The following is a 12,691-nucleotide window of genomic DNA, read 5'->3' as shown; positions in this document are numbered from 1 at the left end:
AACAAAGACATCAAGTACCGTGACCAGCTCTACCTGCTGCATTTGGCTAAGGGATCGACGACGCTTCCTGAGCTGAAGGCAATCCGAGCGGTTTTCAACATTATCGTGTCGTGGGAGCGATACCGACCAGTGCATCGTGACGTCACACAATGCTTCAACTGCCTGGGCTTCGGGCACGGAGGTAAGAACTGCCACCTGAAGCGTCGTTGCGCCAAATGTGGTACCGATGCGCACATCACATCCCAGTGCATCCAAGATTCGCTGGTGAAGTGCCTCAACTGCAACGGTGAGCACTCGTCAACCGACCGAAAGTGCCCCAAGAGAGCTGAGTTCGTGAAAATTCGGCAGCAAGCATCGACGAAGAATCAGCCTCAGCGTCGTAGAACTCCTCCAGCCCTGGTGGAGCAAAATTTTCCACCTCTTCAACCGCGACGCCAGGTCCCGAACTTGGCACCGTTGCCGTTGGATCCCAGGAAGAGAGCTGAGATGAATCATCCACGGCCGGGTTCCAGCCAGGAGCCGAGACCGCCACCACCGGGCTTCAGCCAGGAGCCAAGACCAACCCAAGAACCAGCAGTTGAGGAAAATGGTAATGATCTTTACACCTCAACCGAACTCCTCAATATTTTCAAACAGATGTCCGCTGCACTGCGTGGATGCAAAACCAAGACCCAGCAGATTGAAGTGCTGACCTCGTTCGTCATCCAGTATGGATCGTAGGTCCCTCAAGCTGCTGAATTGGAACGCTTGCTCCATTAGGAGGAAGAACTTAGAGCTGGTGGATTTTCTTCGCGAGAAGGAGATCGACGTAGCTGCCATCACGGAAACTCATCTGAAGCCCGGTGAAAAAGTTTATCTGCAAAACTACAAGATCGCGACGCAGCTCGACAGGACCACCTCTGGAGGAGGAGGTGTGCTTGTCGCTGTTCATCGTGATCTCAAGCCACGCCGGCTGCCACACTTTAAGCTGGACATCATCGAGGCCGTTGGGGTGGAAATTCCCACTTCGGTTGGCCCAGTACTCTTCATTGCTGCATACTGCCCACGTCAGGTGAATCCAGAGATGGTTCAGCAGCAAAACTGAAGAGCGATATCCAGAAGCTGACACGGCGGAGCGCAAAGTACATCATCGCTGGTGACCTCAACGCGAAGCATGAAGTTTGGGGCAACAGCAGGAGGAATCGGAACGGAGTGATTCTGCACAACGATCTGCAAAACGGATACTACAACGTTGTGAGTCCGGATCGTCCAACGAGGGTGGCTCGGTCTGGGAATCACTCAATCATCGACTTCTTCATTACCAATATGGCTGAGAACGTGGCTCATCCTGAGGTGTTTGAAGAGTTGAGTTCTGATCACTATCCGGTGGTTGTGGAGGTTGGAGCTTCCGTTACTCCGCAGCGGCAACCAACCCGGAAAGATTACCACAACGTTGACTGGCAGCAGTTTCAGCAAGTGGTAGACAGCAACATCGACTATGATCAACACCCGGAAACTTCTGCCGATATTGATCGTTCGCTGGAGGTGATCCAGCAGGCTATCAACCAAGCAGAGGCTGCCAACGTTCGGGAGGTTCCTGTTAATTTTAAGGTAACTGATATTGACGTAGATACTAAACACTTGATTAGACTTAGGAATGTTTATAGGAGACAATATCAACGGACTGGGGACTATGACAAAAGATTTCAGTTAACAATTTGAACAAAATCATACAAGACCGACTTGACAATATCAGAAATCAAGAATTTTCAAAACATGTAAGCCAGCTTGGGAATTATTCAAAACCATTTTGGAAACTTTCAAAAGTTCTTAAAAACAAACCAAAGCCTATTCCTCCTCTTATTGTTGAGGATTCTCCTTTGATTACATCCGAGGAAAAGGCAAATGCACTTGGGCTTCATTTTGTTAGTTCTCATAATCTTGGCGCTTCCATGACCAGCCGTAAAGAAACATCAGTTGCCAATAGTATTTCAACAATTAATAACTCTACCTTTGAATTTCCTGCAGATTCCCATGTTTCTGGTGAGGAAGTCAAAGTTGCAGTAAAACAAATGAAAAATATGAAAGCTCCTGGCTTTGATAACATTTTTAATCTAGTGTTGAAAAAACAGAGTGATCAGTTCTTTCAACATCTAGCCAATATTTTCAATAAATGTTTGCAACTTGGTTACTTCCCTACCAATTGGAAGCTGGGCAAAGTCATACCAATTTTGAAGCCTCAAAAAGATCCAACATCGCCAACAAGTTATCGTCCCATTAGTCTTTTGAGTAGTCTGTCCAAACTCTTTGAGAAGGTCATCTATTCAAGGCTTTTGGATTTTACCAACGATAATAATATAATTTTGAATGAGCAGTTTGGCTTCCGAAAGGGACATAATACTGCTCATCAGCTTACGAGAGTAACTAAAATCATCAAGCAGAACAAGCTTGAGTCTAAATCAACTGCTATGGCTTTGTTGGATGTTGAGAAGGCTTTTGACAATGTTTGGCATGATGGTTTGATACATAAACTGTATTTATACGGTTTTCCAATGTATCTTATCAAAATTATCCAGCACTATCTTTCGGAGAGATCGTTCAGGGTTTTTCTGAATGGGATTGCTTCTGGATTATTCAACATTGATGCTGGGGTTCCCCAAGGAAGTATTCTTGGCCCACTTCTGTACAATATTTTTACATCTGATTTGCCTACTCTTCCTGGTAATGGTGTGTTGTCACTTTTGCTGATGACACTGCCGTTATTTATAAGGGTAAAATAACCAGATATTTAGTTGGCCGTCTTCAGAAGGGTCTTGACGTTCTTTCCGAATACTTTGGCGACTGGAAAATTCGCATAAATGCAGCCAAAACTCAAACCATCATTTTTCCACTTTCCAAATCGGCCAGATTTGCCCCAAAGGATGATGTTTTGATTAAAATGAATGATGTTTCGATACCCTGGTCAAAGGAAGTTGTCTATTTAGGTCTCATACTTGACTCGAAACTTTTGTTTCGGCAGCATGTAGACAAAATATTGAACAAGTGCAGCATTCTCATCAGGTGTTTGTATCCTTTAATTAACAGAAAATCAAAGCTTTCTTTGAAAAATAAGTTAGCTGTTTACAAACAAATAATTTACCCCGTTATTGAGTATGCAGTACCTGTTTGGGAGTGTTGCGCTAGAACTCATAAATTGAAGCTCCAGCGTGTCCAAAACAAGGTACTCAAAATGGTTTTGAATGTTCCTGGCTGGACAAGATCAAGTGAGGTTCATGAATTAGCAGAAGTAAAAACGTTGGATCAGAAGATTCAAGAGAAATGTTTGAAATTCAGGGAAAAATGTGCTATTTCTGAATACCCCTTGATTCAAGGATTGGTTTAGTTTATGGTAAGTTTAAGTTAGTTTTAGGTTAGGTTATGTTTTCTTGACATTTTTTTCCTCATTGTACCTAGTGTTACAAAAATGATAAATCATATACTTTTAAAGTTATGAAAATAAACAGTGTTTAAATCACGAAAAGCAAACTAAAGCTGAAGAGCCACAGCTGACCACTTATTATGTAAACCAAATGTAATTATTATAAGAAAGATTCAATAAAGTATATTTAATTCAAAAAAAAAAAAAATATCATAAGTAATAAGCACGTAAGTGTTATTCATACACTTTTTAGAGGCTGGATCTCAGATATTTTGATTAAAACGCTGTCCTGATCTGTAATGCGACCGACAGTTGGATGAGTTATAAAAAGACATTTCCAACGCGTCCAAAAATTTAGAGATCTGATAGAAGAGTGAAGGATGATGCTATTTTGACTGAATATATTCACTATATGAATGGTTTAATGAAGGTGGGTCTGGAGTTCTGGAATTCTACAAGGGTGCTCTTAACAAGCATTCAAAAAACAATATAGAATACTTTTTTCATTATATATATTTTTCATAAAGATAGTGTCCTGTTTTGTGAGCGTTTCATTAGACGGAATGCTCTACCAAAAGCTGGGAACGCATGCGCTAGGGTTGTTCCTGGTGCGGGTCCGAACAGAAAACGGCTATTTTCTCGTTCGTGAGTGGGCAAAAAAAGTTGTACGGTTTTAAACTTTAAACCCCGTACAACAGATACTCAGGAATTAAATAATTATGTGTGAACACGCGAGAAAAAAAAAGAAACGGACAGCATTCTATTAAATACAACATATTGATGCAGGCCATTGTCGCCAGAAAGGACGCCGAAATTTTTGATTTATGCCAGCGGAAATGGGACTGAGCTGTTTAACAATTTTAAAATACACAAGAGGTCAGCGACAATCTCGTGGCGATCGCGCCATGTCTCCTGCAAACAAAAATATCATCGCAGAGACAACTGCTAAGCTGCGATTCGACGATACAGGTGCCGGTGTTAAGTATGATTGAGAGTAAAGTGTTAGCATGAAAAGTCGTCGAAATCGATTAGACTGAAGACCGTATTATTTTGTCAAGAAACGTTGAATGGCGTTTTTGGCTGATTTCCAGCTTGTGGCATTACGGTGTGAATTGGTGTACATTCGAGTTTGGCAAAGATCATTGTTTTCAATATTTGAACCAATATTGCAGCAGCAGGGGCCAACAAATGTCGACGTCCTGTGTGTGTTAGTTTGTTAATCGAAAGGTGAATGGCCTGTTGCAAACATCGATATTTTTTCTAATTTATGTTTTTATTGGTTACGCTAGCAAAATAGTTTAAACTGTGCATCAGGTCTAGGATTTGTATTGTTGTTGAAAAAAAGATTGATGAACTTAATCGTATTTTTTTTAATGAAGCGATTAAATAAAATCCTTTCAGTACAAAATATTAATATCGCAAAGCTAGTTTAATGGTTCTACAGATTCGTATCATTGTACCGATTATACTATTGATTGATATTATTGCACTTCGTGGTCATGTTTAATATTTGGCCACTATTGCTAGTGCCAATGGCTGGTGTCTTGAGGCCGAACACTCTTTGTCACTTGTAATGTTTGCGATCACCGTGAGATTCGTACTAAAGCCCTCTGGATTGTTAATTTGTTCGATATATCCAAACAGGCAGACATTCAAGTTTAGTTTTGCAAATGATTTTTTAAAACAGAGAACGTCAAGCCCTTATAGTGCAGATGATTTAGTTTGATAAAATGGTGGAAACAAGTTATTTCTTATTTTTTGTTATTTCTCACTACTTAATAATAAAGATTCAATATTAATTTATAAACAATTAGCCTGGCTCACATAAGCTTCTTAGTCACTGTTTTCATAAAGTATGAACGTTATGTCTTATTTATTTACTAATTGTTTGGAACTGAATGCAATCTCAATTTGTATTCTGAATTATTAAGGGAATTCAGGTTTTAATTTAAACTGAAATTTAAATTCAAATTTAAATCTAGAGTTGTTCTAGAATCCTCTACTGAAATAAAGTTTTCGGGAAAGTTGTGGTTGGGGGATTTTGTGATGAAGTTTGACGATATGAATATTAAAGATGAAATTTGAACAACCTCATCCTGCCAAACCCTGTGTAACCATGCTAAGATAAAAAAAATATTGAAAGATTTTATGTAAAACATAAAAAAGCCGCAAGGAATGAATGGCGTTGAGTCAACTTGTGATAGTTATAAATCATTTTCCCGGGTCAGCTACATTTTGTAACAAAATTCTTCGAAGAGGTATTACGTGGGAGATTACGTGTCGTGCTCATATTAAGATTTGTCCACTTTGCTAGGTGGTCTCGTACGTGCTCAGCTTTAGATCACCTATTTTTAATAAAACCCATCAGCTAGGGAAAAAGTGAATTGTTACAGTGGTTTGCTGTTTTACGACTACTAACTATAACAGAAATGTTTAAATTATTTATGTCGCTTAAAAACAAGAAAAGTCACTAAATTGCTAAAGAAAATCAGAAAATATGTGATTTTGTTGTATAAGGATTCTGAAACTTGTAACAACTGACAATTGAACAACGCACCTAATGCACCCTTCTCATGCCAAAAACTAGTGATACCGGGGTAGCACTGGGGGTACCCGGATTTGGACCACACTAGTTTACATTATTTAGAATTTAAAAAAGTGATAAGAGTGTGCATTTTGAACTAGATTTACTGGTAATCTTTCTTGTGTGACTTTATGCTTTAAAAATGATATTCATGAATTCGTTCAAAAAATTGTGTTTGTCTTATCAGAAAAATGTTCAAAAAGAGTGCGTTCGTGTCCTCCGGCTGAAAAAAATGTTCGAATATTATCAGAATGTCCCTTTCTGAGCACATTTTAAAGCGAAAGCTTTGGCTTGAGTTTTCGAGCAATAAATCAGGAAAAATCAATAAAAACTTAACAAAAGCATAAACAAGAGTATTCGATCCCTATTGAATGTATTTTCAGTGAATTGATTGCATATTGAAGTTCTTTGATTTTTTCAGCTATCCTAGCACGTTATTTCAACTGACTGTAAATGCATATGGGACATTTATGCGAACATGGGCAGAAAACAGGTTGTAGTACGTCCAATTTTGCAGGGTTTTAAATTTCCTGGAAAACGGGAACAATGTTTTTGAAATCTCGGGAATTTTTTGAAACAGTTGTGAAATCTATGTTTTGCTTTCCTCACCTTACTGAGGAAAGGCTATAAAATCACTCGAAAAATCTCGAGTTTTTTTGAAAAGGTCCAATAAACCAAATTTCCAGTTTTTGCTTTTTGGGTGTTTTTCAAACCGCCTTGAGTCAGGGGTATCAAAAAACACCCAAAAAGCAAAAATTGAAAATTTGGTTTATTGGACCTTTTCAAAAAAAAAAAAAACTCCAGAAATGAACTTCCCAATTAGAACTCCTAGACCCACCTTCATGTATACCTATCGACTCAGAATCAAATTCTGAGCAAATGTCTGTGTGTGTGGTGAGATGTTGATCAAAAAATTGTCACTAGATTATCTCGATACTGGCTGATCCGACTTTATCCGTTTTGATCTCATTCGATCCGTCGTGGGGTCCCATAGGTCGCTATTCAAAATTATGCTGTTTAGTTAAGTACTTCAAAAGTGATGATTAAAAAAACGATTTTGACTAAAGTTCGGAAGATTGTAAAAAGGGTGGTTTTTGTTAGAAAACCCATCGTGTTATACATTTTGAGAAAGGTGTTTAAAAGACCTTTTCAACGTCTTCAAGACATTGAAGATCTGACAACCCTATCAAAAATTATAAGCACTTAAATGTTAATTATGCACTTTTTCGAGGCCGGATCTCAGATATTTTGATGAAAACGTTGTCAGGATCTCTTATGCGACCTATTGTTAGATAAGGAATCAAAAGACCTTTCCAGCGCGTCCAAGACATTGAAGATCTGACAACCCTATCAAAAGTTATAAGCACTTAAGTGTTATTTATGCACTTTTTATAGGCCTGCAAAATGAAGATCTGACTACCCAGTCTAGTGGTATGATAGCACTCTTTAAATGTGAGGAAGGCACCAACTACCTAAGGGTGGATTAAGTAAGGTTTTAATTATATTTGTTATGTTTTTCAAGCTTAAAATAATAGAATTAGCTCAATACTCTTAATTGGTGATAATCAAAAACGACAGCAGTTTTCAGAAAGCTTAAAATACATTTAAAATTGATTTTTATAGTCCTTTTTTGTGCTTTGGATTTAAAATGAAACACAATTTTTAAACCAATATGATTCTAATAAATAAATTTCTTACTTATATACTGTCCCTGATCGCGGTTATTGATGCAGTTTGGTTCAAAATCTCTTTCAGAAAAGCCTACAACATCCAGAAATCCAGTTTTTCCGCGAAAACTTAACACGTAGCTTTACACGTGGGACAAACTTCGAATGCGTTTTTCTCAGCTTGCTGTTTTTGTACATGGGACATTTATGCGAACACGGGCAGTATATTTATATTATTTATTTGTTTACATGAAATGGCTACAAAAACTAAAAAAAATGGATTCGGTTTAATTATTTGGATATCGGTGTAATTATTTTTTTTGGTTCTGTTCCTTTTTCAACCGAAATCAATCGAAATTAATGCTTAAAAAATCTTATCGATTACTGACTATTCAACTGTTGATCTATTTCCACAACCAGAACTGAATTTTTAGACCAGGATTCGATTTTTGTTCAATTTTGGGAATTCCCGGGGGCGTCGTAATTTTCAGCTAGCCGTCATAGCATACTAAGGACAATGTGTACATTTGAAGGGTGAATCGTTGATTCTGTAGACACCGGACGTCGATCCAATGCGCATCTTGGGGACAGAATGGACAACCCGATTTCCTTCTGGAATTCGTTTGTGGACCATCCCCTACACACCTGTCTTTATTCCGAGTGAATCCATGTTGTCCCCAGACCTGTAGGAACGATTGAACGAAAAGTATAAAAATCCCATAGTAATTTACATGTAAACTTTAAACCGCTGGGGACAGGCCAATTCTCAACCAAATGGGCTGATATTTGGCTTGAGAGTCCCTAAGGGTATCCTCTACTAGGGGAACCTCGGTTTGCCTGATTCTGAGAACTTTTTTGTTTGGATGAAACACCCTAATGTATACATGATGCAAAATTTGACTACAATCTCTTTTTCGATAATTTTATTTTCTTTGCTTTTACTTTACTTTTCTTCTTTTTATGTTTTACTTCACTCATTTTTATATGCATTTATTATCTTGTTCAGTTTTGTTGTTAACTGGTAGTATTACGCCTGTTGTAAAAACTCTATATGCATTTAAGTTTCAACATTTCAGCATTTTTATCGGAATGTAAAATTTTTAGGTATTGTTTTGGTGTTCGACTCTTAGCTTAACGGCAAACAACATTCAAGTGAAAAACCCATTTCGCAAAATATGTTGTTCATCTTTTTGCAAACCATGTTTGTGCAGCTAGTGCTGATTTTTTTCTTTTTGCAACTTATTGCATTCTGAATTGGTTTCAAATTGGTCTTTAGCGACCACGAGATTTTCGCCGTTGGAGTTCTTTTAATTTGCTTTAGCATTTTGTTTAGGCAACCATGTTTATTTAAATAATAGGAAATAATCCATCATTAAAGTTTAATTATTCTACATTCCCCAGGCCGTCTCAACATTCCAACATTAAATTCAGGCATAAGCTGAGCATAGAGCTGAGCTCAACAGATTAATCAAATCATGGAAGTGTATGCGAACGCAGATTAATGATCCCAATCAGGTTTGAGTATGTCTCGTATAATTTTCCTGGCTCCTCTCAGAACGCGCGCCGGTCCGTATTCCGTTGGCAGTTTCCTTGACTTCCTTAGCTTGGTTGGCTTGGACGGGCGTCGGGTACCTATTCTAGGAATAGAGTACTCTACACCAGAACGCGTGGTCAACGTAAGAAAGTAGAGCTTTAGCTCCGTACTTTTCTGTCGCGTTTCTTGCAACTATGACTGGGTTGGCGACCCGGCCTAGCCGCACGTTAAAAATGACAACGAAACGTCATAACAAAACATTACAGGTTGGTAATGTTCTATGTTTAGATTTACGATATAATTTATTAGAAGATGCTCAGCTCACGTAGCGCTGGCTGCCCCGTTCTAAGCCACTGAATCGCGCCATTTTTTTGCTCTCTCTCTCTCTCCCTCAAAGCGGGAAGTGGAAAATCATACACACGGCGAAACAAATAAGTTTTTCTTTGTTAATTTCTCGTGTCGGCGAGCCAACAGCCAAGATCTGCTGCTACTTGTGTTTCTGCGGTGGCCGACCGACACAGTGTCGTATACTCTTCATCTCGTAGACAAACCCGAACCTATCCATCTAAATACGACTTTTTGTTCCCTTGCCGCTACTCTCGAGATGTGAATCTAGAATGTAATTTTATAATAAGCACAAAAGACTAACTAAAAGGGGGATGAGATATCATCAGTTGGGCGCAGGCAATTTCTACAATACACGAGAGTTCATTACAAAATTCTCTGCCAAATCCGTGCGAATACCTCAGCAAATACAGGACCTCATACTGCGAGCTAATAAATTATCATTTTTGTGGTTATATTGTGCATACATTTTGCCTACCAATGCTAAACGTAGCTCAACAGCTGCAAGTCGATTGTTGCCAAGTGATTCAATTAAAAGTGCTGCCGAAGCTAACCCGAAAGCAAGGAGCTGTGTAGACGATTGTTTTGGATGCATTTTTTTTGGGCGTTTCTATAAAGAACGCCGAAGAAAACAAACAAATTTCGCAATTAGATTCTGACCTTTTCCGAATGCTATGAAACACTATAGAAATGAGTAAATTTATGAGGTAAAGCGTAGATTTTTATTTTATTCCAAAATAGTTTAGAGTTGAGTTTTATTTTAGCTATCGTAATTTGTTTTGCAAAACGATCAACTTTTGAAACATTGAAATTCTATCATGATTGGGTTTTCAGTGCAGGACTTTTTGAGTTTTTCGATTTTGGTTAGCGGCTTTGGCTGCCGATCCGTTGCAATAATAATTTCCTGTAGCCATCATGCAGGGGTTATACTTTTAGCCAAAAATTTAACTATCCCAATCCCTCCTTGGTATGATTTGATTATAAAAAAAAGTAAAATTATTAAAAAAGAAAACACACACACGTTTTGAAAATCAGTTTCTGGTTCACCCATTTTTTATACGCCTACATTCGACACACACAAAGTGCAAGCGGTACAAGGTACCAGGCGTCCACACCAAATTATTCGAGTGATCACATTGAGATGTTTCGATCCCGAATACAGCCATATGGGGGCATCCACAAACCGTGAGAATGGAGAAGGCATTTTGACTTGGTATTTTGATGGGATTTAACTCACATATTGTAATTTTATTATAAATGCTACTATTTGAGCATCCTGAATAGTTTTGCAATTTATTTCAATATCAGAAATGTTGAACCGTCTGGAATGGTTCCGTCATCTGCGGGTAAACTGGACACATGGGGCGAATAAAGGCAGCTGTTTTAGCCTTGTTACTTCACAATATTTGGATATTTTTGATAAGTTTCGGATATGACAGACACAGAACAACAGAAAATGGTGCATAGTTTTCCAAATTTCAAGCTTTAACCCTCAATCACCCATGGTCGCACCAGCGCGCCAAGTCTTTAAGATCGAATTTCTCGGAGATTCGCCTTCTTCTTTTTGCACATGTCTAGGAAACATATAAAGGTAATTTCATCCATGTTGATGAAGTACGAGCTTTGTTACATACCAACACGTAAACATAAAATCAGGTTGGCCAAACCAGTAGTCAAATTTCACATTTTAAGAAAGCAATTTAAATTGAATTGTGAAAAATAAATGAATTCTAACGCGTCATAATAATGTCCTTTTCCCTTACTTTGTTCAAAAAAGTTTGTTGGATTGAATTTTAAATAAAAAGGGGTAATAATAAGTAATAAAAGAACCTTCTAAAAAACTTTGTTGATAATCGGAAAACTGTCAGTCATCACCATTGCTTTGAGTACACAAAGTGTCAATTAAATATGGTGGATTGTTAGTAAAATATTCCCATGACCCATGAAGAGTATCGGGGCCGCATTTACAAAGCGGATTCAGTGGTCGCCTTCCCTAAGGTGTCGTGTTAAGGGCCAGCTGGTGATGATACACTACCTTCTCTTTACTCTTTACTTTGGTCCGAGCCGGGATTTCAACCCTGATCTACCGCTAACGGGGCGGAAGCGTTACCACTAATCAAAGTGGCTCGGTTATTGTTAGCAAGACTACAAGTTTTGCACTTAATAATAAAGTAAGGCATTGCAATCACTTTGGCTTTACAACTCACACATCAAATGAAGCTTGCGGAAGCATAGGTTAATGTACGTTTCAATTTAAGATGATTCCAAGCGGATTGTATCGCAAGGTCCTAGACAACCAGCCCAGAGCTGTTCAGCCGGGAACATTAATTTACATATTTTTAACGGACGTTTGGATTTGACGGTATGCGGTTACGAGGTACTTGTAAACCATCTTCTCAGCTGAGTGCTATTGCAGAGAACCAGGGAGGCAGCGGTAATAATAGACTTGACGACAAAAAATATAATAAAACATATTGTCTGCTGCTAACTGACTTGTTCGGCCAACCGCCACTCTGAGAGCTCGGGAAAAGGAAGGATCATGTCTCTATTCGTTTGGTAGATCAGGGAAACGAACGTTGCGTACACCATGCGATGGGCAAATTCTTACGCCACAGTCTCCTTCTTCCTTAATTTTCAGCCGGTTAAGTCGCACAGTAACGAAGATTCTTCAAGGCAGCTACAAACGATGGCGACGACTTCTCTTGCTTCTTGCTTGCAAAGGCGAATAAATTCTTTCTTTTCATCATCATACATCGCTCACCCGCTGAATGCGATGTATTATTTCGGCGGTTAATTTTATTTTATTGTCACTAAATTTAAATTGAAAGTGTTACACTTTGAAATGTCCTGGGAGGAGAGATCTTACCGTTTAGTTGAAATTTAAAGTGAAAGCCGATAGCATCTGAAAACGAAACACGCCAAGAAAGAAATTTTCAATTGCTAGCAACGTCTCTTCAAAGCACGTTACCTTGCCATAGTTGGTTGTGATAGTTTCGCTGATTAAATAGGGATATGTTCATTTTAGATCCTATGCAAACTTTTTTTTAATTAAAATTTCAGAAAGTTCGGGACTACCAAAATGTTAAAACCACATTTACAAAAATTATACTCTTCATCAAAGAGGAGAAATTCTCGTATGTTTCGCAGGTTAAGCACTCGCTCCT

This window comes from Culex quinquefasciatus, chromosome 2, assembly GCF_015732765.1.
Source record: "Culex quinquefasciatus strain JHB chromosome 2, VPISU_Cqui_1.0_pri_paternal, whole genome shotgun sequence".
Classification (NCBI taxonomy): domain Eukaryota; kingdom Metazoa; phylum Arthropoda; class Insecta; order Diptera; family Culicidae; genus Culex; species Culex quinquefasciatus.
This window is presented reverse-complemented; position numbering follows the sequence as displayed.